At 36.3% G+C, this 27,879-nt stretch overlaps 1 protein-coding gene and 1 long non-coding RNA gene across 6 annotated transcripts in view; one reads left to right on the top strand and one right to left on the bottom strand.

Moving 5' to 3' along the window:
* LOC120884303 (uncharacterized) overlaps positions 1 to 15,765 on the top strand; it is a 48,920-nt gene extending 33,155 nt beyond the window's left edge. The window contains exons 2-3 of the long non-coding RNA XR_013436531.1: positions 8,067 to 8,143; positions 8,563 to 15,765. This is a non-coding gene — a long non-coding RNA (uncharacterized LOC120884303). The remainder of the gene's footprint in view (positions 1 to 8,066; positions 8,144 to 8,562) is intronic.
* Ppp2r3a (protein phosphatase 2 regulatory subunit B''alpha) overlaps positions 1 to 27,879 on the bottom strand; it is a 166,741-nt gene that overhangs the window by 138,584 nt on the left and 278 nt on the right. For 2 of the 5 annotated variants that reach the window (XM_040269829.2, XM_078043358.1), the window contains exon 1: positions 9,179 to 9,316. The gene's annotated coding sequence lies outside the window, so the exon portion shown is untranslated. Of the gene's footprint in view, positions 1 to 9,178; positions 9,339 to 27,879 lie in introns of those variants that run through there. The other 3 variants (XM_078043359.1, XM_078043360.1, XM_040269828.2) reach the window with 3 other exon arrangements.

The raw sequence follows: 27,879 nt of genomic DNA, 5'->3' as shown, positions 1-27,879 counted from the left end.
TTCTATATCTAGAAGATCCAGAAAACTGCCTAACTAGTAATGAATTCAGCAAAGTAGCAGGATATAAGATCAACACCCATAAATCAGAGGCATTTCTGTATATCAGTGACAAATCCTCTGAAAGGGAAATAAGGAAAATTACCCCATTTACAATAGCCTCAAAAAAAGAAATACTGGGGAATCAATCTAACAAATGAGAGACCGTTGCAATGAAAACTACAGAACCCTAAAGAAAGAAATCAAAGAAGACCTTAGAATATGGAAAGATCTACCTTGCTCTTGGATAGGCAGAATTAATATTATCAAAATTATTATACTAACAAAAGCACTATACAGATTTAATGCAATTCCAATCAAAATTCCAGTGTCATTCCTCATAGAAATAGAAAAAGCAATCATGAAATTAATCTGCTAAAGCAGGTGGCATCACTATACCAGAACTTAAACTATATTACAGAGCAATAGTAACAAAAACAGCATGGTATTGGCACAAAAACAGACTGGTTAGACCAATGGTACAGAATAGAAGACACAGAGACTAACCCACAAAATTATAATTATCTTATATTAATTAGATAAAGGTACCAAAAACATGCACTGGAAAAAAGATAACCTCTTCAACAAATGGTGCTGGGAAAACTAGAAATCCATATGCAACAAAATGAAATTAAACCCTATCTATCACCATGCATAAAACTCAACTCAAAATGGATTAAGGACCTAGGAATAAAACTGGAGACCCTGCGTCTAATAGTAGAAAATGTAGGTCCTAATCTTCATCATGTGAGATTAGGCCCTAATTTCCTTAATAAGATTCCTTTGGAGTAAAAATTAAAATAAAGAATAAATAAATGGGATAGATTCAAACTAAAAAGTTTCTTCTTAGCAAAATAAACAATCTGTGAGGTGAAATAGAGAGCCTACAGAATGGGATAAAATTTTTACCCATCATACATCAGATAGAGCACTAATCTCTAGGGTATATAAAGAACTCAAAAAGCTAAGCACCAAAAAAACAAATAACCCAATCAATAAATGGGCCAAAGACCTAAACAGACACTTCTTAGAAGATGATATATGATCATTTAACAAATATATGAAAAATTGTTCATCATCACTAGCAATTAGAGAAATGCAAATCAAAACTACTCTAAGATTTCATCTCACTCCAGTCAGAATGGCAACTACTATGAAGACAAACAACAATAAGTATTGGTGAGAATGTGGGGAAAAAGATACACTCATACACAGCTGGTGGGACTACAAGTTGGTGGAGCCAATATGGAATGCAGTATGGAGATTTCTTGGAAAACTGAGAATGGAACTACCATTTGACCCAGCTATCCCTCACCTGGGTCTATACCCAAAGGACTTAAAACCAGCATACTACAAGGACACAGTCACATCAATGTTTACAGCAGCACAATTCACAATAGCTAAATTGTGGAAGCAACATAGGTGTCTTTCAGTAGTTGAATGGATAAACAAGTGGTATATATACACAATGGAATATTACTCAGTAATAAAAGGGAATGGATGGAGTTGGAGAATATAATGCTAAGTGAAGTTCGCCAATCCTAAAAAAACAAATGCCTAATGTTTCCTCTGATATAAAGAGGCTGATTCATAGTCGGGTAGGGAGAGGGAGCATGGGAGGAACAGATGAACTCTATCTAGATAGGGCAAAGGGATGGGAGAGGAAGGGAATGGGCATGGGGTTAGAAATGATGGTGGAATGAGATGGACAGCATTCTCCAAAGTATTTGTATGAAGACACAAATGGTGTGAATATACTTTGTATACAACAGAGATATGAAAAAATTGTGCTCTATATGTATAATATGAATTGTAATGTACTCTGCTGTCATATATAACATAGAATAAATTTTTAAATGTATTTTTTAGTTGTAGTTGGAGACAGTACCTTTATTTTATTTATTTTTATGTGATGCTGAGGATCAAACCCAGGGACTCACATATGCTAGGTGAGTGCTCTACCACTGAGCCACAATCCCAGCCCAATTGTGAATTTTTAATTCTTTTAATTTTTGTTTATCATAAAATGTTTTAATTTCATCTTCAAATCTGAAACTTAATTTTTCTGGATATAAATTTCTTGGTTGGCAACCATTTTCTTTCAGAGCTTAAAATATATTATTCCAGGACCTCCTAGCTTTGAAGGTCTGGGCTGAGAAATCAGTTGAGATACAAATTGGTTTCCTCCATACATAATTTTTTTTCTCTCACAGCCTTTAAGATTTTATCTTTTTTTCTCTGTGTTAGTAATTTTCATTATAATTTGCCTTGGTGTGGGTCTGCTGTCATTTTGTACATTTGGGGTCCTGTGAGCCTCTTGTATTTGATTTTCCATTCCATTCTTTAGGTTTGGGAAATTTTCTGCTATTATATCATTGAAAAGATTGTGCATTCTTTTGGTTTGTATCTCTGCTCATTCATCTATTCCAATAACTCTTAAATTTGGTCTTTTCATGTTATCCCATAATTCTTGGATGTTCTGTTCATGGTTTCTTACCATCTTCTCCACATGTTCAACTCTATTTTGTCTTCATTGTCTGAAGTTCTGTCTTTCAAGTGGTCTAGTCTTTTGGTGATGTTTCCTATTGAATTTATAATTTGTTTACTGATTCCTTCATTTCGAGGATTTCTGCTTGTTTTTTTTTTTCATGATCTCTAACTCTTTGTTGAAGTGGTTTTTCACGCTGTATATTTTTTCTTTGATTTCACTCCTTATACTATCCTTTACTTCACCAATCAATTTAACTACATGATATAATCTCAACTGCTTCTTGGCAAATCAAAACTACTCTTAGATTTCATCTCATTTCTGTCAGAATGGCAATCATCAAGAATACAGGCAACAATAAATGTTGGCAAGGATGTGGTGAAAAATGTACTCATACATTGCTGGTGGGACTGTAAATTGGTGCAACCACTATGGAAAGCAATATGGAGATTCCTCAGAAAATGGGAATGGAACCAACATTTGACTCAGCTATCCTACTCCTTGGTTTATACCCAAAGGACTTAAAATCAGCATACTATAATGACGCATCCACATCAATGTTTATAGCAGCTCAATTCACAATAGCTAGACTATGGAACCAACCTAGGTGTTCCTCAATAGATGAATAGATAAAGAAAATGTGATACATATATTCAATGGAATATTACTCAGCTTTAAAGAGTGAAATTATGGCACTTGCCAGTAAATGGATGGAGTTGGAGAATATCATGCTAAGCGAAATAAGCCAATCCCACAAAACCAAATGCCAAATGTTTTCTCTAATATGCAGATGCTAATTCACAAGGCAGGGGGACACTAGGGAAGAACAGCATTATCTTAGATTAGGTAGAGGGAAGTGATGGGAGGGGAGGGGAAGGAATGTGAGGATAGGAAAGATAATAGAATGAAACAGACATTGTTACTGTATGTATATATGTGACTACATGACCAATATAATTCTGCAATGTACACTCAGAAAAATGAGAAATTATATCCCATTTATGTATGATATATCAAAGTGCATATATGCATTGTACTGTCATGTATAAATAATTAAAACAAACAAACAAACAAAAACCTAGGAGAGTCCTGAAATCCCAAATTAGTATATATGAAGACAGAAAACAGAAGGAAGAGTGGTAAATGACCTGCAAAGTGGGATACTGATGACAGGCAAACCAGTTCATCTTCCACAAATCAAAAGATACTAGAAAAGCACCCTAGAAAATGGGGTAAAGAAGTGAACACTGGGACATTGATTAGACCTCCTACACTCATTCTACAAATCAGAAAAAACTCTTTTATCCTGATGAAGACTGTAAATTTATTTGCTGGGGGGAGAAACTGAACCAGAAAAGCACTAATACCAGGGGGCATCAGACACAAAAGGCAGTAAACGACTGAAGATAAAGGAAAATTGAGTAGAAATCTAAATGTCAAACAGTGAGTTCATTAGCCAGCTTCTCACCACCACCATTCTCCCCCAGCCCTGCCCCCAAAATTGCTTATTACCTCCAGCTCCTAATCCTCACTGTGGATTAAAGAATCCTTTTCTGGACAAATAAAAATCTCCTCAAGGTATATGATCACCCTAAGTGAAGCCTATTAATTGATGTATGGTATCTACAAACATACAGCTTCCTTTCAGCTTTTCAGAGCCTCACTTTTATTTTAAATAAACTTTACTGATACATAATTGAAATACAGAGTAGTTAAGAGCATACTGAGATCTGTCATGAGATTTGTCAAAAATCATGTTAACTAATTGCCAAATTCCCCCACCTAAAATATCCAACAACCACTCATCTGATGCCTATAATTATAGACTAATCTTATCAGACTCTACCTTCATATGAATGTAATCATACAATATATACCTTACTGTTTGGCTTCTCTCACTTAGCACAATAGTTTTGAAAGTCATTCAAGTTACTGTACATATCAATTATAAATTCCTTTTGAATTCTAAATGAATCAATTGCTGAGTAAATCCACAGTTATGAAAATATCAAAATATGTTTAATCTATCAGCTGATGAACATTGGGTTCTAGTTCATGCTATTATAAATTAAAGCTGTTATGAATGTTCAAGTAAAGATCTTTTTGTGGATGTGTTAATTTCTTTTAGGTTATTGGCAATGAAATTATTGTTATAAGTGTACATTTAACTTTATAAAAATTTGCAAAACTGTATTCTTATGTAGTTCTACCATTTTACATTTTCATTAGCAACACTTGAGAGCTATCTTAGTCATCTTAGTGTGAAGTGGTATCTTAGTGTGGCTTTAATTTGCATTTCCCTGATGATTCAATGATATGAGCATTTTTATATGCTTATTAGAAATTCATATATATCTTCTTTGGTGAAGAGTCTATTCAAATCCTTTGGGTTGTCTTTTATTATTCAATTCTTTTTTTTTTTTTTTTTTTTTTTTTTTAGCTGTAATCGGTATACCTAACAAGAACTACTTAGAGGAAGAAATGTTTATTTGGGGCTCATAGCTTCAGAAGTTTCAATTCATAGAAAATGTTTGCATTGTTCTGGGCCCACAATGAGGCAGTACATCATGGAGGAAGGGCCCAGCACAAAAAGCTGCCTAGCTCATGGTGGGGTCCAGAAGCAAAAAGAGAGGAAAAAGGGACCACAGGAAGAATAATGCTTTCAGGGCACCCCCTGCTTTGCCCCCAGTGATTCATCTCCTCCAGCCACACCCCACCTGCCTACAGCTAAAACTCAGTCAGTCCATTCCAGCTAGGATTGACTAATTAGGTTTACAGCTCTCACAATTCAATCATTTCATCTCTTGATATTTCTGTGTCTAAGAGAAGAAAAAGTAGGCCCTAATCTCCATCATGTGAGATTAGGCTACAACTTCCTTAATAAGACTCCTTTGGCACAAGAATTAAAATCAAGAATCAATAAATGGGATGGATTCAAACTAAAAAGTTTCTTTTCAGCAAAAGAAACAATCTGTGAGATGAATAGAGAGCCTACATCTTGGAGGCAAATCTGTACCCCTCACACATTAGAGCACTAATCTCCAGGGTATATAAAGAAATCAAAAATCGGGCTGGGGATGTGGCTCAAGCGGTAGCACGCTCGCCTGGCATGCGTGCGGCCCGGGTTCAATCCTCAGCACCACATACCAACAAAGATGTTGTGTCCGCCGAGAACTAAAAAAAATAAATATTGAAATTCTCTCTCTCTCTTAAAAAAAAAAGGGGGAGAATGTGTCCCCCCCCCCCAAAAAAAAGAAATCAAAAATCTAAGCACCAAAAAAACAAATAACCCAATCAATAAATAGGCCAAAAACCTGAACAGACACTTCTCAGAAGATGACATACAATCAATTAACAAATGTATGAAAAATTGTTCATCATCACTAGCAATTAGAGAAATGCAAATCAAAACTACTCTAAGATTTCATCTCACTCCAGTCAGAATGGCAGCTACTATGAAGACAAACAACAATAAGTGTTGGTGAGGATGTGGGGGAAAAGGTACACTCATACATTGCTGGTGGGACTGCAAATTGGTGCAGCCAATATGGAAAGCAGTATGGAGATTTCTTGGAAAACTGAGAATGGAACCACCATTTGACCCAGCTATCCCTCACCTGGGTCTATACCCAAAGGACTTAAAAACAGCATACTACAGGGATACAAACACATTAATGTTTATTATTCAATTCTAAGAGTTCTGTTTTATATTTTAGATATAGATATCATCTCCTAGTCTGTGGCTTCTTTCCATTTTCTCAACAATAGCTTTTGAAAGTAGGAAGTTTTTTTAGTTTGTTTTTGGACAGGATCTCACTATATCTCCAGACTGGTCCTGGATACATTAATCTTCCCACCTCAGCCTCCTGAGTAACTGGTACTTTAAGTGTGTGCCATCATGAAGAGTAATACATTTTAATCTTATTAATTTTTATCGTCTAATTAATCCAGTTTTCTTTTATTATTAATACATTTGTATGCTGAGATCTTTGCCTATCCTTTGGTCACAAAGATTTTTGAGCTTTTTTTTTTCTTTATTGTAATTTTATAGTTTCAGCTTTATTTTTAAAACTATATCTACTTTTAATTAATTTTTATGTATGCTATGAGGTTGAGTTTGAAGATCATCTAGCAACATTTGTTCAAAACACTGACTATTCTGGGGCTAGGTATGCAGCTTGGAGGTACAGGTCTTACCTAGCATGCACAAGGCCCTGGGTTTGATCTCTAGAACCACAAATAAAAAAAGACTACTGCCCCTATTAAATTATGTTGGAGCCTTTGATGAAAACTAACTATATATGGGGCTTAATTCTGAATTCCCTATAATTTTGTCTATATATATACTGATACTATTCTGCCTTAATTATTGTAGAATTAGAGTAAGTATGAAAATTATAAAACATATCTCTCAATTCTTTCCCCCAGAATTGTTTTGGATATTCTGGGTTCTTTGCCTTCCACAAAAGCAGTGGAATCAGCAATCTTCACAAAGCCCACTGGAATTTTAAGTGGAATTTCATTCAATCTCAATTTCCATTTGGTGAAAATAGAGATCTTAACAGTATCGAGTCTCCAGTCCACAAACATAGTATATCTGTTTGTTTATTTAGATGCTCTTTAATGTTTTCAGGACTTTCATTAAATTTTTCTCGATTATGTCTTGTTATGCTAATTAAAATGACACTATTATTTTACTTTCTTTTTATATACTGTTCTTTGCTGGTACAGAGAAATACAGTTGATCAACCTTATCACTTTCTACCTTGCTAAATTTGCTTATTGTATTTTTTTTTTGTGTAAATCCATTGAGATTTTCTATACAGATAATTGTATTGTCTGAGAATAGACACAGCTTTACCTTTACCATGCCTTGCTGCCATACTGGCTAGGATTTCCAGAATAATGCTGAATAGAAGCAGTGAATTCAAAAATCCTTGCCCCATAGTTGATTTCAGGGAAGAAGTATTCAGTCTTTCACCATTAAGTATGATAACAGCTGTAGGATTTTTTGTAGATGCCCATTATCAGGCTGAGAAAACTCCCTTCTATTTCTAGTTTGTTGAATCTTATAAAACTTTATGTGTTTTTAATTCTATCAAATATTTTGTGTGCATCTAATGAAATGATCATATAATTTTTATCCTTTATTTTGTCAATGTGGTAAAACATGCTGAGAGCCAAAATTCATAATGTTTAAAATTAATGAATGATGAATTAGCAATAAGTATGAATTTAGAAATTTGGAGATAATCAGAAGAAGAAATAGTGAAGAAAAATTTGACAGTTTTTTAGGAGCATGCCTACTTGGGAATGGAAACTGGTTAATAAAACTTTACACAATACAAATGTAATGATGGTAATTTTTAAAAAGCCTTTTATAATAATTCTTTAAACATGAAAATAATATTACAAATTTTAAAAATTAAAAATAAGTTGAAGGGAAGATGTGAAGATGATCTCTATGAAGATGTAGAGCTAAGGCTGGCTGGAGGGTCAAGGGTAGAGGAAAAATGAATTCAGCTTTATTTTCATGTTTCAGTGACATACTCAGAAGACACTCCTCATTCAGCTGGATATACTTGGCAGCAAGAGAGAGTTGAAGAAAAAGATTTGGGAGTAAGTACCAAAGATAAGGGTTTTAAAGCCAGAAGAATAGATGAGACTTAGCATGCACTGTATGTGAAAAAGTTAAGTACAAAATTCTGAGGAAGGCTGGCATACATAAGGCATGGAGAAGGATAAAAGAAGGGAGACAAAATGAATATTCAAAAGACAGGTGGAGAACCAGCAAAATATGTCACTGAATTCAAGGCAGGAAAGTGTTTCCTTCTTCCAACTTGTTGGATTTTGAATTCGGAGAAGTTTGTTTGTTTAACAAGCATCAGAGCTTATTTTGCTTTTATGGGTGTTTCTTCCTAATTTCATAAAGAAACTTGGGAAGTTAATAAAACTTTACACAATACAAATGTAATGATGGAAAGTACAGAAAGGTGTTACAAATATTTTTATGTTGCTATTTATTTGTTCCATTTCAGGAAACACCTGGAGCAGGCAGTATGAAGTAAAGAAATTCCATTGTTTTATCTCAGCTGATGAAAGAGTTCAAGAAGAAATGATCAACATGAACTGTAGATACAAGAGAGCACTGATTGAATATCCATGTTAGTTAGTGGGTCATTTAAAAGCTGAGAGCAGAAGAAATTTTAGAAGTGTCTTTAAAATTTTTTATTTAACAGGGTACAGAAGGTGTGATGATTCAGAAGTAATGAGTCATTTAAAAATAATAAAACTATTGCTTTGCCTGGAAAACATAGGCAATCATTCATGGATGACTCAATATGGAAATTGCTTCTAAGAGTCAAGAGGAATACAAAACAGGTACCCATAGAACTACTTGATGGATAAAATGATGAGACCTGGGATATTCAATTTATTTTTACTTCAAATATAGTTGAGAAAATAAATTGACAAAGGGAACTTGTCTCAAAAGGGATTATTTTCTGATGTTCAAAGAAACTATGTATGTAAAATGAAAGAAAAATTAACACTTTAGATTTAGTAATATAATAATATTACTAAAAGTAATATAATAATATTCCAAGAGCAGGCCTAATTTGAGCATATAAAATTAGGAAGTGCTTTAAAACTTACTTTTATCTTTCTTACCGTAGAGGAATAAAGTGTGGTTAAGGGAAAAGCATCAGGTGGGCAGTAAGGAGCTCCTGGTCCAGCTTCAGCTTCTGTACTGTCTACTTTGGTAGTCTGATAACTTGGTCAAGTCACTTCAGTCACCGAGATTTCACCTTCTCCTCTGCGGGGTGGGAAAAAAAACATGCTGAAAGATGGCTTTGAGGTCCAGACAACATGAGAAAAACAAAACTTGTTTTTTTTTCTTGGTTTCAATTAGGGAAATGTTATATTTTGCCAGCAAACTATTTTTTATTATTTGATGGAAGATAATGAACTGGCTATTCATATTTAATTGCAAAACTATGGATTTCCCTGAGAACTGACTCCAAAATAAAAATTTGTGGTTAAACTTATATAGTTTTGTAATTAAAAAAAATTCTCAGGCTAAGGGTGCAGCTCAATGGTAAAGCACTTGTGTAGCTTTTGTGAGAACTCGAGTTCAATGCCTAGTGCATGTGTGTGCACACAAAAAATTTCTATTATATATTCCAAAACATCACAATAGTTGTCTCTGTCTAGCTGATATTATTTTAAATCACACATTTTCCTTTTCTAAGTATTTTTCTTAATTTGGAGATCATATAAAAATCAGATAGCATTCTCTATGGGGAAAAAATCCCTTGGACAGTTTAGAAGAACATGTATACTTTAAGCACAGTTTAATAAACATTTGAGTACTACCTCAGACTAGGTACTCTTCGAGATAGCCCAATTCTACAGTATTACCTCATGTAGCTCTCAGTATGAGTGGGGAGAAAAAGAGGATACCTAATCTTTAGGTGGAGGAAAGAGTTCCAAGAGGAGGGACAACTAAACCCAGTCCTGTAGCACAGTAGAAGTAGTTGACCACAGGAAAGAAGGGGAAATGCTGGGTGAGCAGAGGGAGCAATATAGAAGGTAGCATGGGATTTACCAGGAGTTTGGTTTTATTATTTAAGTGTCAAGCTGGCTTCCAGGAGCCAAAGCTAAAGGGGTAGGACAGAGGTAACTGCTTCAGAGAACTGTTTTTCAAATGGAGAGGGAGGAGAAACATGGTTGGATTTAAACTGTAGGTAGAGCACTTTATGTAGTACTGTGGAGGACAGACTTAGGAAAGCAAGACAAAGTGAAGTAAACCTGGTAGAAGGCCTCCGCAGACTCCAGAGAGAATCCATGAGGGGGTAACTGGCTTAAGTGACTAATTCATGATCAGAAAACAATGAGCAGAATTTATCTTTAAATTCTGTGCCTTCCTACACCCTGGTGTAAGCACAAATTCTGGCCAAAATTGAAAAGAGATCTTAATTTTATCTTTATTATGTAAACTATGGATATATTTCTTAAAAATACTTCGTTCATTAATTTATCTTAAGTACCAAAATGTTCAGCACACTGCAGAAAACAAGTCATCTTCTGTCTTGTAGGAATTTATGGGATAAAAGAAATGAGAAAAAAAGAATAGGTAAAATAATTCAATAGTTATTTACTGAAATCCTCCTGAACCCTGATGGAGATAACATTTTAAAGACAGTTCCTTTTAGGACATAATTTTTATGGCCTTCTTTGCTTTCCTGAGGAGTTCATTGTGGCACAAGCGAACAGAGAATTCACAGAGCCAAGTAGGCAATTCTAGGGTAAAATAAACAGAAGCACAGGGTCAGGGAAAATTTGCTTGAATGGGATAAGAGAAAAATCCCAAAGAATGGTATAGGTGGCAGTGATATGGAGAGGAGCCTGGAACTGACTTTGGCACATGACAAATGATTTCTGGTTTTTGTTTTAAATAGGTTTAATCATGATAGAAGTAATGACTATAGAAGTAAGACATACTGGAATAAAGTCAGAAAGACAAAGAAAGCAACAAAGATCAAAGAGGTAGTGTCAATGTGACAAAAAATATCCTTTTTGGGTTTAAACATATATATATATATACACACATGAACAGGCATGAGTTTTTTTGTGTATTTCTTTAAAACAAAAGTGAGATTATAGCTTATTTCCTGTTTTCCCCATTTAGTATGAACAAACTTCTTTCCATGAAAATAAAAATCCATTATCACACAAACTTATATACAATACTAAATTTATTTATTCAATTCTCTATTAAGGTACACCAGGCTGTGTAAGATACAGAAAGGAAGCAAGAAGCAAATGCTAAAACTGACAACAGCTGTGATAGGATTCTGAATTCTAAAGGTGGAAAGAGGTAGGAGATATAGAAGCTCAAGAGATTTTAGTGCTCCAGACACAGATGAATAATGTCTGAAACAGGAATTCTTTGTGGATGAAGAATAATTTCCAAAAGGAAAACAAAAAAAAAAAAAAAAGAAAAAAGAAAGAAAGACTGTAACACACTAAAAATGAAGTAATTTCAAATCTTCACATCTGCAGAACAGATAGAATGTCAGAGAACTCAGACAACTAAAAAGAGTGGGTGGAATGCCAGGAAAAAAAAAAAAAAAACAAGCGTTGTTCTAATGATCATCCACAACCACAGTTTTGCAAGGAAGTGAAAGAACTCCCCAAATTGTGCTCTAATATGCACTGAGCCTTTATCTTAAGTTGCTAGATGGCTGAAAGACTTTGTGTATCCTCTCTGAGCCTCCACTTCCTCAAGAGTTTGCACAGGCTCTGTGGGTTACACACTGCTTGTCAGAGTTCCTTTGGAAGCTGCTAAAACTAAACATTTTCCGCTGCAGCAGGAACAGCTCTATCTTTTTAGATACAGGATCTTCAAAAAAGGTTTTACTTGAAAAAACAATTACTTAATTAAAAAGTATTAAACTCACAGGGTTAAACAAATAACATTAGCCTCATTTGTTAATCACAAAGGAAAATGTAAATTTATAATACAAAGCTCTTAAAGTTACTACTTTTAACATATTAGTCAAATTTAGCATCACTACTGGTGTGATAATCAGGTAATATGTACTTCCTCACAGTGCAAAATGAGGACTGCAGTATTGTCTATGGAGTTTGATATTTTTTTTGTTTTGGACACATTTTTAGGATATCTAGCAGATATCTTGGCTGGAATCTGGGCTGGAAATTTGGGAATCATAAAGTCATTAAATTTGATAAAACACTCAAGGAAAGAAAGATTTGAGTTAAGGTTTCTCTAATGTCAACCATTCTTTTTGTCCTATGATAAGTCTACATGAAAGCTAAAGGAGCTAGGATAGTCAGTACCTTAGTATCCCTCCATAATATGCCAAGTTTCTCAACTTCTAAAGCAGGAATGGTCTCAAAATCTTAGTAAGAGGAAGGAAGAAAGGAAGGGACGGAGGGAAGGAGAGAAAGCCTATTGAAACACTGAATTAACACAGTAATCTACATAAAAGAAAAAGGTGTTTTTAAAAATCCCAGTTTTGTTTTTTAGAAAGGCTGAAAACCAATAAACATATTAGAGAATGATGAAACTGTGACATGTAAAATAGCTATATAAAACAAAATCATAACAGATAAAGTTAATGGAGTAAAAGTTAGAATTAGAGTTTTAAAAACCAATGAATAAATGCTACCTATCTGAATTTCAGATTATACTATCAAACTTTTTAAGAATAATTAAGGCATTGAGTTTGTTCAATAATAAAACAAACTGGAGCATAAGTAAAAGCATATTCACAAATGGCATAATATCCATAAATACAATTATTTATAAAAAATGCTATAAGTGCAAGCATAAAAGTTTAATTTAAAACAAAAACCAAAAAAAAAAGTGATCTGTGAGATTAAATCAACAGGAGGGAAATGGAAAATGCAGTAGGTTCTAAATGTGAAAGAATGCAAATGTCAGGGCAAGAAAAAACAATTTAAAGAAACTTAACAGAAGAGTAAAACATGAAATTGAATTAGGAGAAAACACAAATACAAAACAAAGATTCAATGCAAAAGTCACTGAACAGAAAAAAACAACAACTTAGAAGCAGAAGCAGATGAGTCAGAAAGTCACTACAATTTATTTGTTCTTATAACCCAATGTGTAGCCAGTTCAAAAAACAGAAATTCTACAATATCTTCTTAATATATGAATTGTCAGATCCTCAAATGGGGTAGAGGGAGAAGGTAAAAGTCCAATGGAAATATGCTTACTTAAGAAGGTAAAGCAGGGGCTGAGATTGTGGCTTAGAGGTAGAACAACACCTAGCATGCATGAGGCACTGGGTTTAATCCTCAGCATCACATAACAATAAAAAATAAAGGTACTGTGTCTACCTATAACATAATAAAACAATGTCAAAATTGTGTGACATTTTTACCACAAGTTAATCTTGGAGTCAATCCTAGAGGACTGATACCCTACCATATTTGGCAGATGGACGTCACACACTTGCCAGAATTTGGAAAATTAAAATATTTGCATGTTACAGTTGATACTTCTTCCAGATTTTTGATGGGCTCCCTTCATGCCAGAGAAAAAACTAAAGATGTTATAGCTCATTGCTTACAAAATTTTGCCACTGTGGGTGTTCCAAAATAGTTAAAAACAGATAATGGTCCTGGTTACGCTTCTACCTCTTTTAAACAATTTTGCTCATCATTTGGCATTACTCATATACCAGGAATTCCATACAATCCACAGGGACAAGGCATAGTTGAAAGAGCTCATCAAACTATTAAAATGTACTTATTAAAACAAAAGGAGGGAATTGTAAAGGGGTATATATCCCCCAAAGATAAACTTAAAATAACCCTTTTTACTCTAAACTTTTTAAATTTGGATTCATCAGGGCTTAGTGCTGCAGAAAGACATTTGTATCCAAAAAATGTACATAAGCCTAAGGTACTTTGGAAGGATATTCTAACAGGACAATGGAAAGGTTCTGATCCAGTGATTGTCTGGAGTCGGGGCTCTGTTTCTGTGTTTCCACAGGGAGAACAGCAGCCGATTTGGATTCCAGAGAGATTAACCAAAACAATTTCTACAGACCAAAAAGATGATGATTTGACTCAAATCCATAACAGCTGATATCCAGAACTCTAGCTTGGCTATTCTTACATCTTCGACAGTGATTAACCAGGATGTTTTTTTCAATATCTATTTTATTATTCCTTTTTCCCACATCATAAATTCTATTTTATTTTTGAGCTCGTACAGACCTAGATTAATGTTTTTCTGATCAGTTTCATTTTTTGACTGTGGAGTTTTTGAACATTACAATGGAGATTTCACCTAGGTAAAGCTACAAGGCCTTTACTATTGTCTTATATGTTGTATGTTACGTGTGCACACTTCTGTTTTGTGTTGTATGTCTGTATGTGCGTATGTCCATATATCATATATGAGGAGCGCTCATGAATAAATGGATCCGAATTTTTTTTTATTATTCACGTGATTTTAATGGTTTAATTTAAATTGGGTAAACAGCTGTTGAGGATTGTTTTAATATGTGTACAAATAAGCAGGTTAACAGATCTGTTTGTTTACTTTCACCTTTCCTTTTCATTATATTTAATAATTCTGTTCAGGATAATGTAAACTGTTCAAAAAATTGTTTTCTTAGTACCTGTTGGAATGTTACATAATTTTTTTTTAGCATCATTGTCAGAATTCCTATCTTCATCCCAGTGCCGGTGAAGACAAAGATGAAACCAACTACAGTTTCTTCGATAGTTATCACAACAAACTGTATAAACTGATGCATCAATGAATAATAACTCAACAAGTAATGCTCAATCACTGAGTTGATTTATTTTGGGAGGAAATGGACATATTGATTGATTTCTCCGCTTTGAACTGCTTACAAAACTTGCCTGGGCTATGTATCACTTGTATGCATTGTGCTCTATCTGTTGATGCAGCGAATTATGGTAGTGCTGGCGTATCTTTGCTGATGTGTCACCAGTGTTGCAATTTTTCCTAAAGAGCCGTCAATTGACTTGGTGTCGTGGCATTTCTGTATTCTCCTCCCTTCTACTAGTGATAGTCTAATTTTGGGGGCCAACAGAGGTGAGGCATAGAACCTCACCCCCCCACACCAGCACCAAGGCCAAATTTGGGGGCCAACAGAGGTGAGGCAAAGAACCTCACCCCCCTACTGGTGCATAGGCCTATCCACAAGTATGGCTATATGCTGGACCAGTAGTCAGTGACGGGTATGATCCAATTGCAGTGGTATCAACCTAAGACAGAAGGCTGATGCCTAGAGGTCAGTTTTCTGATGACGGGTAAGAACCATATGTTGAATTGGACAAACCTAACAGGCACAGTCCCTAGCCACATTGCTTGTTGCTTAATTAAACAGAAGGGGGGAGATGCTAAGAGTCACAGCCAAGTAATATGATGCATGGCATTTTTGGTTGAAAGGTGATGCCAGCTAGCCATTGAGATGACATGATTATGTTAAGATTTACATTCATATGGATATTGGACTCCTGCTGTCCACCTCGGCCTGTCAGGGACTCCTGGAGAGTTCCCATTGGTTGGGGAAGTGCAGTAGGAGGGATTTCCAGAGGAGGAACTTCCTCTTGGGATCCGGGAGAACACCGCACGCGTCGATCGGCAATCTTCCCAGGCGCGTACGGGGCATTGGCGGCAGTTTCAAAAAATAAAGTTTGTTCCTGCTTGAGTGGCTTGTGATTTTGTGCCCAGCCAGACTTCAGCAGTACTGTGTCCACCTATAACTAAACAATATTTTTTTTTCCAAAAAATATGGTAATACAGATTTCTCTAAACTGACTCATCACAGTTCTTGGATGTGACCTTCAACAGAAACCATTTCTTAGCTCCTTCCCTGGATACAGCTTTTGTATCCTATTTTGTGGTCCCACTGATGTCCTCTATTTAACCAATCTTGACTGTATCTTTGGTGAGGTCTTATCACAGCTAAGATTATTAGATCATTTTTGCACTGAGCTTTCCCACTGGAAGAGTGCATGAAGTACTTATCTGTCTCTAAGACAGATAATTTCAGGTAAAATAATACGGTCTTGTGGGGCTCAAGAATAGTACCTAACTAAACAAAACTAATCAAAGATAACAAGTCTGAATTTACCACCTCTAGTAGGGTTCTGTGATCACAATTTCAACAGTAAATTTTTCATTCACTATCATAATAGAGGGGTGTGTGTGTGTGTGGGGTAGGGTTTTGGGGAGATGGGGAAGATGATATGGAAATCGGTTGGTAAAGCAGAGCTGTGGGAAAATCCAACTTCAGGAAGGGGATACATACTAGGATTCCAAAGCAAAAGGCCAGGAGTGGTATGGAGACCGAACACAGAGGAAAGAATTTGAGAGCAGGAGGGCTGAGAACAAACAGAGCCATCTAATGTAACAGACTAAGCAATGTAATTAAAAATGTAATAATGGCACAGAAACAATGATTAATGAGATTAGAGTTCTAAAACCAACTTATGTATATATGAGAATTTATGAACTGATAATTAACATGCCAGGTATTATAAAAATTATTCCAAATGGATAGCCATTTGAACATTCACACTATTCATAGAAATAATTTTGGGAATTAAAGATCTGAATTTCAAAAATATATAAAAGTAATAAAAAAGTAAAAATTTCATGTTTATATATTTTGGGCAGAAAACACATTCATTAAAAAAGTCAGGTTTTAAAAAGTCAGTTTTTAAAAAGTTCACAAAATTAAAAGCTAGGAAGGCAATATTAATATCAAAATTAAAAATGATTTAATAAAAAAGACCACAAAAGGAGAGAACTAACAGACTGGAGGAAAATGTGACACTTTTACAATAAAAAGTGAGTACCTAGAATATAAATAAATAAGAAAAAATACATGTATTATGCTACAAATAATAAAAAAAACTAACATAAGAGTATTTAAACAAGATAAAAGTTACATTTTTCTCTCCTGCAAAAGGTGAGGGTTGGAGTGGCTCCACCAAATGCATGGATGCGCCGGCTTTCTGATCGATGACCTATCACCAACCTGATGACCCTGATGGTCTAGGATGGCTGCTAATGCTCCAGTCATTTTAAGTGTGTTCTAATATACAGAAGAGGTGAAGGGATGAAGAAGGGGGTGCCTTTCCTCTATTAAAAGACTTCAGAGTCCCACCTAACCTTTCTGCTAACCACTAGCTAAAACTTATTCAAATGGTATGCTTAACTCTTAAGGAGTCCCGTTTTCTGGATGGGCAGCAATGGGCATGGCTAAAAGCTGGGGTTTCTATTACTAAACATGAAGGAAGAAAGAAAAAATAAGTAACTAGCAGTTTCTGCTATGTAACTCAAAGGACAGAAAAAGAAGTATAAAAGATCAAAAGCTTTAGAAAACATATCAACCACAGTGTTCTATTATACAGTAGACAACTATAGTTAATAATATACTGTACATTTCAAAATAGTTGAGAAAATTTCAAATGTTTTCAACCACAAAGAAATGATAAACATTTGAGGTAATGGATATGCCAATTGCTCAACTTTGGTCATAACACATTGAAAACACAAGTCAGAACAGTACCTATTATTATGTGTTAATTAAAAATATTAAAAGGGAAATAAGAATTAAAACAAGGAGACACTGTACCATTTTGTAAAACTTTTATTTAAGACGCAAAGGTCTGGGGGTAGGGCTGTGGCTCAGCAGTGGAGCGCTCGCCTAGCACATGCAGGGTGCTGGGTTCGATCCTCAGCACCACACAGAAATGAATAATCAGAATGGAGACATTGTGTCCAACTACAACTAAAAAAAAAAAAATTAAAAAAAGAGGCAAAGTTTGCAAATTGGCAAGAATATGAGGACTTATGTTAATTTTTTAATAAAGTGAATATATTAAATATTATTAGTATAATTAAAAATACAAACATTTTATTGAAAAACCAGAAACAGATATTAGTTACATAAAATATTTTATATTAGTGTAGATACCCTGGGCATCAATTTGACAATCTCTATTAAAACTGTGATTGTATGATTACATAATCCAGAAATTCTCTTTCAGAATCTATGCAATATAAACATTCATAAAATTGCACAAGAACAATGTTTAATATAGCAAATTATTAATATAAGAAAATATTATTTATATTAATATAGGAAATTATTAATGTAAGAATTATTAATATAGGGGGAAAATCATAGACAACACAAGTGTTCATCATTAGGGGAATAGGCCCACTTTATTTTCTTCATAGCACTAATACCACTGTCTGAAATTATATTAATTTATCTACTTGTCATTTAGGAAATTAGCTCATCTAGGAAAAGAGATAAGGTAAAGAGAGTATATTTATACAACAGCTGTCTGGTTAAAAATTCAGTAGAAATAATTATCTTAAAACAACAAATCAAAACAACCTCCATTGCAGCCTGTAATAACATGAACCTACCAGAAAGTCTGCATGAAGGCCAGCAGATTTGCAGACAGATTGAGAAATGTCAAACCAGACAAAGCCTCTGAATTTACTTTTTGGAGACAACAATCACTGGATTTCTTTAGGGTCTAGGGCATTCCACAGTAAAATCAACATACTCCCTCCATTACAAAGGATCCTCAAATGTTTTCCATGCTTGGATCCCAATACTCTCAGAACCAGGTGGGTCTCCACTCATTAGGAGGACTCACCATGGGACAGAGGTTCTAACCAGATCTGCCAGAAGAAAACCAAGGTCATTAAAATGTACTAAATTGAGAGAAGACAAAATGCTAACACCTGTGCCATAGGGCTTGCAAGAGGATATGGCATAGAAGCATCATCTTCATCAGTACACGAAAAGCAGTATTCTGAGGCTGACCCCCAAGATTGTTGTAAAACAGGGAATGTGCCTGTGATCTATCATATGGAAAGAATAAATGTCCCTTGGTGTGGTTTTTGAAAGCCTTAATGACATTTCCATTCATAGCCACTAATCTTAGCTTTTAATTTCTGATCTCATGGATAAGAAGTTTATAAAACTTTTTTTTTTTTAAAGAGAGAGTGAGAGAAGAGAGAGAGAGAGAAATTTTTTTAATATTTATTTCTTAGTTCTCGGCGGACACAACATCTTTGTTGGTATGTGGTGCTGGGGATCGAACCCGGGCCGCACGCATGCCAGACGAGCGTGCTACCGCCTGAGCCACATTCCCAGCCCCTTTATAAAACTTTTTAAAAAATATTTGTTTTATTTTAGTTTTTAGTACCGGGATTGAACTCAGGGACACTCAACCATTGAGCCATATCCCCAGCCCTATTTTGTATTTATTTAGAGACAAGGTCTCACTGAGTTGCTTAGGGTCTTGCTTTTTGTGGAGGCAGGCTTTGAACATCACTTGTGATCCTCCTGCCTCAGCCTCCCAAGCCACTGGGATTACAGGTGTGTGCCACCATGCTTGGCTAAAAAATTTTTAACTGGAGGTGCCCTGCTCAAATGAAAACGTAAAGATGAATAATCAAAGAAAAGGAAATGGGATAGTCTAAAGGAAGGATAGCCTTAAGTGTTCTGTCTTGAGGGGTGGGTTAGGAGGAATACTTAGACTCCCCAGAGTGCTGGGAAGTAGAGTTTGAAGGGGAAGGGAGACAGGGAGCACTGGGGAAGTGAACTTTAGCAAAGACCTGAGAGTAATGAAGGAGGAAGAAGTTTTGAGAGGGAGAATGCAAAGATCCTGCAGCAGGAGCACACATTCTTGTTGGAAGAAGAAAAAGATTGTGTTTATGACTGGAACAAAGCAAGAATGGAACAGAGTGGTAGGAGATATTGTCAGAGAGACAAAGCAGAGTGTGGCCTACCCTCACCTATAAAAATGATTCAAAATGGGTCAAAGACCTAAATGTAAGAACCAAAACTATACACTCTTAGAAAAAAAACCCACAGGGGTCAATTGACATGACCTTGGATTCTTACATATGATGTTAAAAGCATAAGCAACACAAGGAAAAACAATTAAAAAGTTTCATGCAAAGGACACTATCGAGAAATGAAAAGACAGCTCACAATTCATGAAAAAGTAATTGCAAATCCTATAGTGATAAAGGTCTAATATCGGGGCTGGGGTTGTGGCTCAGTGGTACAGTGCTCGTCTAGCACTGGGTTTGATCCTCAGCACCACATTAAAAATATATAAATAAAATAAAGGCATTGTGTCCAACTACAAGTAAAAAAAATATTTAAAAAAGTCTAATATCCGGAATACATAAGCAACTCTTACAACTCAATAACAAAAACAACCCACTTTAAAACCAAAGGACTTTAATAGATATTTCTCCAAGAAGATATCCAAATGGCTGACAAATATATGAAAAGATACTCAACACCATTAAGTCACTAGGGAAATGCAAATGAAAACCACAGTAAGATATCACTTCATACCCACTAGGATGGATGACTACAACCGAAACAAACAAAAAGCCCAAACAGAAAAAAACTATTGGAAAGAATGTAAAGAAACCAGAATTCCTAAATATTATGTTAGAAATGTAAAATGGTGAAGCTGCTATAGAAAAGTTTGGTGGTTCCTCAAAAACTTTTACCATATGACCCCAAAACTCTATTCCTAGATTTATACACACACACACAAAAATAAAACTGAAAAGAGGTACTTCAGCAAAAACCTGTTAGACAAATGCTCTTAGTGACGCTATTTAGAAGAGCCAAAAGGTATAACACCCCAAATGCCCATCAATTGATGAATAAACAAAATGTGGTATATCAACACAATAGAATATTATTCAGTCAAAGAAAGTAATGGAGTACTGGATACATGCTAAGACGTGAATGAAACATGTAAATATTATACTGAATGAAAGAAATCAGACAAAAAGGTTACATGTTATATGATTCTGTTTATACAAAATTTTTAGAATACATAAATTCATAGAGCTAGAAAGTAAACTGGTGGTTGTTAGGGGTAGAAAGGAATGGGGACTGACTGCTCAATGGTACAGAGTTTCCTCTTGGGGTGATAAAAATGTCTTAGATTAGGCAGTGGTGATGGTTGTTCAATATTGTGAATGTACTGAAAAATCAGTGATAAAATGGTTACTCTTACCCCCAAACCCCCTCCCAATTCAATCACACAGCTCATATTTGAAAAACCCAAACTCTGTATCTAAGAATTAACTTTATGTCTTCTGCCCACTCAGTCATTCTGCATCCTCCACAAACTAAAGGAGCTCTGAACCACAATGACAATGGACTTTTCCCTCTATCTACCATCATTCAGAAGTGATACATAATTGTACTTGTAGTAATAGATTTCCCACTGTTGCCCAAGCACATACAAGTTTCCAAACAAAATTATTTTCTTATAATGGACTCTCAACATAAACCATCTTGGAACTAACCCTAACCCTAACCTTTATATAGAAGTTAACTATCATCTATCTATCTGATAAATCAATAGTGGCTACAATTGCTAGTCCCTTTAAGATGATGCTCCTGTTTGCAAGAGTATAGCAATAGGGTCATGTTTCAACTAAAAAACACCATTCTTCAGTAATAATTCCTGGCAATTTCTATCCTCTGTGTTTTCTCTCCTGGTGGTAGACCACAACTCTTAGAAACATGACACCTAAAACTGACTTTTGTTTTAGTTCACTTTTTCACTGCTGTAACCAAAAGAACAACTGGAAGAGGAAAAGTCTATTTGGGGCACACAGTTTCAGAATTCTCAGTCTATAGATGGCCAACTCCATTGCTCTGGGCACAAGGTGAAGCAGAAAATCATGGCGGAATAATGTGGCAGAGGAAAGCAGCCCAGGACATGATATCAAAAAGCAGAGAGGGAAAGACCCTAACCATCATTGACAAAATGTGTATCCCAGAGGTATGCCTCCAATGAACTACCTCCTCCTCCTGCCTATAGTTATCACCCAGTTAATTTATTCAACTGGATTAATGCACTGATTAGGTTAAGGCTCTCAGAACCCAATCACCCCTGAACTTTCTTGCATTGTCTTACACATGAGCTTTTATGGGACACCTCATATCTAAACTACAACAACTTAAAAACCTCCTCTTTGGGCTGGGGTTGTGGCTCAGTGGCAGAGTGCTTGCCTTGCACATGTGAGGGCACTAGGTTTGATCTTCAGCACCATATAAAAATAAATAAAATACAGGGATCATGTCCATCAACAACTAAAATAATATTTTTAAAAAACATTTCCTCTTCAAGGTTAATGCTGCTAATAAGGCAGAAACTGATAAGAGACAGAATGGTTATGGCAATATGCGTTATAATCCTTCCTAGATAGTCACTCTGAGCCTTCAAGGTAACAACATTCATACAACCTTTTGGAAACCAGTTTGTTCAATGCTCTTCTCTCCAAGCTAAATTAAGAGCCTACATCTCCAATTTATAGCCATCCCATACCCTTCAATCACAGACAGTGATAAAGATTTCAAAGTATGAGAAATTTTACATGCATGCAATTGGAAAAATTGAGCTAAAATATCAAGTTAACTGGAAAAAATACAACTGCAAAAACTACTCCTGGAAATCTGACAGTTAGATACACATTCCCTAATATAGCCAAGTACTCCATTTTCAACACGCCAACAATCTGGTCTTTGTTCATCAGTTCAATAGAAGATGATGTCAGGGTCACTGAAGCCCAGATCACTGCTGGCCTTTAGGTACTCTATGGCTTTCCAGATACTCAAGACACTTAGGTCCTAATCACCAACATCTGACACAGCCCTTTCAGAAGTTTTAAGGGTCATGACAAAATATCTCCTCAGTGAAAAGCACAAAATTTCCAAAATAAACACAAGCAAGACTCCTCTAAGATGGGGCAGAGGCACCACTGAGCTACCTCCCTGAAAAGTTAACTAGTAGTGTGTGGGTAACCAACATATTGAGCTTCTTACCATATAAACATACAGGACATCAGTCCCTCTGCAGCACTCCACCTTTTTCGGCAAACTTAAGTTTTTGAACTGAATTAAGGTGGTAGAGCACTTGCTTAGCATGTGCAAGGCCCTGGGTTCAATCCCCAGCACACAAAATAATAATAATAATAATAATAATAATAATAATTATTATTATTTTAAAAAGAAAAAAAGATTTTTCAAATATTCACCATTTCAATTTCTTACTTCCTATCCACCTCCATCTGGTTTCTGCCTCTTCTAATCCAGAACAGTTCTTACTAAAGTCAAAGACTCCATCTCACTAAACTCAATAGTTTATTTTTAGTCCACATCTTTGCCTGATGACTTTTTTTGTGAAATACTCTCTTCCTTTGCCTTTTAGAACCCACCTTAAACTAGAATTAGCTTCTTAAGTAAGCATCTAAGGCAAAAATCAATAGTTTAAATTACTCCTGAAAGTCCTTTAAGTGGCCCATTAAGTATAGTACACTTACATACATGCAAATCAAACTTGGTTCTTTCTCATCTAATTAAAAATACAGTACAATGTATTTAGCTAAGTTTACTTACTTAAACTTCAAGCAAAGTGCAATCGCATTGTACCTCTTGGGCCACATGACCTGTTCCTGAGTTACCCTCCTCTACCAAACTAAGCCTGAACCCTTTTCTCTTACTAATCTCTTTCGAGGTTCTCAACTTTCATGGCTCAGTGAAATCATTTGAGGAACATTTAAAAATCTAAGGCTGCAATTCAGACCAAGAAAACAGAAATAGAAACTTGTTAGGTGGACCCCAGCATTAGTGGTTTTTAATCACTCAGTGATCCTAATATGCAACCAAGATGAAAATCACTGTTCTATACTCTCCCTTGACCAAAACTCACACACTCAAAAGCCTATAGAATCAGGGAAGTAAATCATCAAAACGGGTCAGGCTTAAGGTTTTAGAGAGTTGTGAGCTTTGTAGTGAACTAGAAAGCAGCTGAGATCAGTTGTGACTTAGCTCCAATCACTGTTGCCATACAGGAAAGCCAACTTAGAAGTGCCATATCTTCTCATTTTTAAAGTGAAGCTTCAAATCCTGATTTTCATGGGAAATCTTTGGATTTTAAGGTATGGGCAACTAACATAGAATTAAACAACAAAACCACTGAATGGGCAAAACAAAACAAACACATCTGTTAGCCAGATTCTGTGGTGGGCTACTGGTCTGCAACCTCTGCCCTGGGTACTTTCACTCATACCCTTTAATTTTTAACCTTTAAATTTATGCCACTAATTCTGCCCTTTCCAATGCCTGTGACACCTATTCTTGAAAGTCTCAGCATCCCAATGTGAATGAAAAGTGATTTAAACACACCTCAAAACTACCCTTACAATGTTCTCTATCTCAGGTAACAATTTCATCATTCACCTGGTGGGGCAAGCCAATACTCTGAGAAATTCATCATAGGAACTTATTTTTCTCCCTCAATTCTTTTTTTAAATATGTATTTAGTTGTCAATGGACCTTTATTTTACTTATTTATATGTGGTGATAAGAATTGAACCCAGTGCCTCCTCACACATGCTAGGTGAGCACTCTACCACTGATCCACAACCCAACTCCTCCCTCAATTCTTATACCACATCAACCAACAAATCCTATCAAGTATGCCCACTAAATATATCTCCTTTATACATATACTCTCCTCCACTGCTATCACCTTAGTCCCAGCAACCAGCTTTCTCTCCAAGTTATTCCCAGTAAGCTAAATTAGGGTCAGCTGTCACCCACATTCACTTTTGTTTCCTTCCAAACCTTTCTCTCCCATATGACCAGAATGAACATTTAGGAATATAAGTATTTGCAAATACACATACACACACTTACTTGACAGAACAATTCCACTTCTAGCAATTTATCCCACAAATGTATTCATATACATATTAATTAGCATATTTTAATATTGTCTGTAATAGACTGAAAATCATTTGAATGTCAGTAGGGCAGTGGCTAAATAATCTGTTGTATAATCATCCAGTGAAATATTATATAGTCCTTCAACAAAATAAGGAAACTATATATCAAGAGATAAAGATTCTAAATATACTATTAAAAAAAGAATACACAGTATGCTACTATTTGTGTAAACAACAGGAAGAAAGAACATGCATTTGCTTGAATGCCCATTTAAAAGTGTCTATAATGATAAAACTGACATCAGTGTCATACCTTTGCAAAGCATGGGGGAAATGCTGGCTGATGGGGGCTATTGGGATCCAAGGAAGACATTCTTATTTAATGGGCCTGGAGGAGGCCCTGGCATTTATACTGTTTAAATACCTCTGGTGATTCTGATGAGCAGGCCAAACTGAGAATCACTGACAAGTAGCCTCTATTTTCCCAGCTTCATTCTGTATCATATTGCCCCACCATTTTCCATGCTCCAGTCACACTGGTTATGGGTTCCCAGAAAAGGCTGTTCCTTTCTGCCAAAGGACCTTCACATTTTTTTTTTTCCCTGTCTGGGATATACTGACCCTCTAAGCTTCATCTGGTAACTCCTATTTATCCTTCAGAGTCCACCTCAAAGGTCACTTTTCCAAGGAAACTTTTCCCCTAGTTTCCAAAAATCTCTCTTTTAATATTCAGAGTAACCTGTTGTTCTCCTCAGAATTTAACATAATTGTAATGAGGTAACTGCAATTACTCATATATACATCTGTCACCTTCTTTAGACTATAGGACCAGAAATGCTGAGACCACATTGTTGCTTTTACCACCATATTCTCAGACTTAACTTAGCAGCCAGCTGGCAAAGTAGGCCTTCAGATGTTTGTTAAATAAATGATGCTTGCTTTTGCCCCCCAGCTTAGCTGAGGAAACCAACACATAAGCAATTGAGGACAAATGCAATGTCACTGGTATTAAGCAGCAGTTAGTTTAGAATATAGTTCTCAATTGGGGATGAATTTGCTCCTTCCCAGGGGATGTGTGGCAATATCTGGAGGTATTTCAGATTGTTACAATAGTGTTTGGAGTTGCTACTGATATCTAGTTAATTAACCAGGAGTGTAGGACAGCCCTCCACAACAAAGTGTTACATGGTATAAAATGTCCATAGTACCACAGATGAGAAATCCTGATTCAAAGATGGTAATATTCAAGAGGGTGGTTAATTCTACTCCAAGTTTGTGGGTTTCTGTTTGGGAGATCCTGGAGGGCAAGTCAAGAAAAACTTCAGTGAGGAAGCAAAGCTTCAGTGTTGAAAGGTGGCAGGGGCCAAATCACTGGGGACTTAAAGTAATGAGGAGTCTTGGAAGAGTTTAAAAGCAAACAGATGGTTTGAACAGGTACCCTCACTAAGTACCGCATACTCCTTTCTCTTCAGATAGTTGGTTTCAGCTAAATATTTAAGGCCAAATTAGTTCAGACCAAGATAAAGTCAGACAGCCCCTTCACTCTCAAGAATGTTAAGCTGAGTTTTAAAATATGCAAATACTTACAAGTACAAATAAATCATTAACTGTTTAATGTTCAGATTGCTAGTAAATAATTATTTTTGAGCCCAAAAGGTTGGACCTGATAAAGACTTCTCAAAAGCTTTTTATTTATTTTTTTAAAAACTTGTTTTTTCTGTCCTGGATTTCTGAGCTTATATATTCTTTTACAATATAAAAGTTGTATAAAATAGCCAGCTCTCTCCCCAGCTCCCCCAAGTTTATCACAGTATAAGTTCTGCCAGAAAGGATGGGAGAGCCATTTGGATACAATAACTGTGATTAGATTGTGGGTGTAAATTACAAGTCTATAGATTTATTTTTTTAAAAAGGTTTTCAGTAAAAGTCATGGAGACTACTGAAAGAAATCTAGATACTGTTTAAAGGTATCGCCAAGAAAAAAAACAAAAAAACCACCCCGTGTTTTACTACAACACAAACCTGCTGCCTGCTGAGCTGAGCTGAGCTGGACGCCCATGCTCTGACCTAGTATGGCAATTCTTTGGGTCTCGGCGCTGAGTACTCCCTGTTTACAAGAAACTGAGGCCTGACACTAAGGAAGAACAAAGAAAAATGCCTGGCACCATAGGTGCGGGGGATGTTTTGTACATAAATGAAGATTTGAGGAGGAACGCTTTCTCTGATCTTGAAAGACATTACAAATCACTCTTTCTGCTTACGTGTTAAAAATTTATTTTGTTTTCAGATCACTGCCTAATAAGAAAATACCTTATAATTTACAAACAGCAGTTTCTCTCCCCCTACATTTGCCGACAATTAAGCGGGATAAAATTTCCTTAGGCTTTAACCAGAGTGGGAGGAATGGAAATAATGTGTGCACAAGAGAGTTCGGATGCAACATCAACTCCAAGCCCGGCCAGCTGGTTTCCATCGAAAGGTCCCCCAGGAGAACGCCCCTCCAAGGCGGAGGCCGGCCACCGCGGCGGAGACCCATCGAGGCGCTCCGAGCGCGGCCGCCGAGCAATGCCGAGTTCCGCCCGGCCTCCGTTTACCTTTGTTTCAGGTACCCCAGCTCTCAGCCGGGCAGGGATCCCGCCCGCGGCCCCGAGCTGGTGACACATCCTTCTTTGGCCAAGACGGGGCCGAGGTTGGGCAGGGGGCGGGGAAGGAAAATAAAGCCTCAGCGCCTAACGATGTGACTCTCAGTTCTTCCAGAACGTTGGCATTTGCTTCCCTGCCAAGCTTTCCTGTTAACAAGTTCCCGAGGACAGTGCGGGGGAACTAGCCCCGGAGCCCCGAAAAGTGGGAGGCGCCGGCCACTCGGCCTCCCTCCTCCGCCGGCGCCCGGGCAGGCGTTTTCCACACTCTCGGGCCCCGGTAAGTGCGCAGAGGTGCCCGCACTGCCCGGAGTCATCGTGACCACAGCCCTGTCCGTTCGGCTGTTCCTCTGGCCAGGCCGGTCCCCGCCCCCAGG

The sequence above is a fragment of the Ictidomys tridecemlineatus genome, chromosome 3 (genome assembly GCF_052094955.1).
Source record: "Ictidomys tridecemlineatus isolate mIctTri1 chromosome 3, mIctTri1.hap1, whole genome shotgun sequence".
NCBI lineage: Eukaryota > Metazoa > Chordata > Mammalia > Rodentia > Sciuridae > Ictidomys > Ictidomys tridecemlineatus.
The sequence above is the reverse complement of the archived record's forward strand: the minus strand, read 5'-3'. Positions and strand labels throughout refer to the sequence as shown.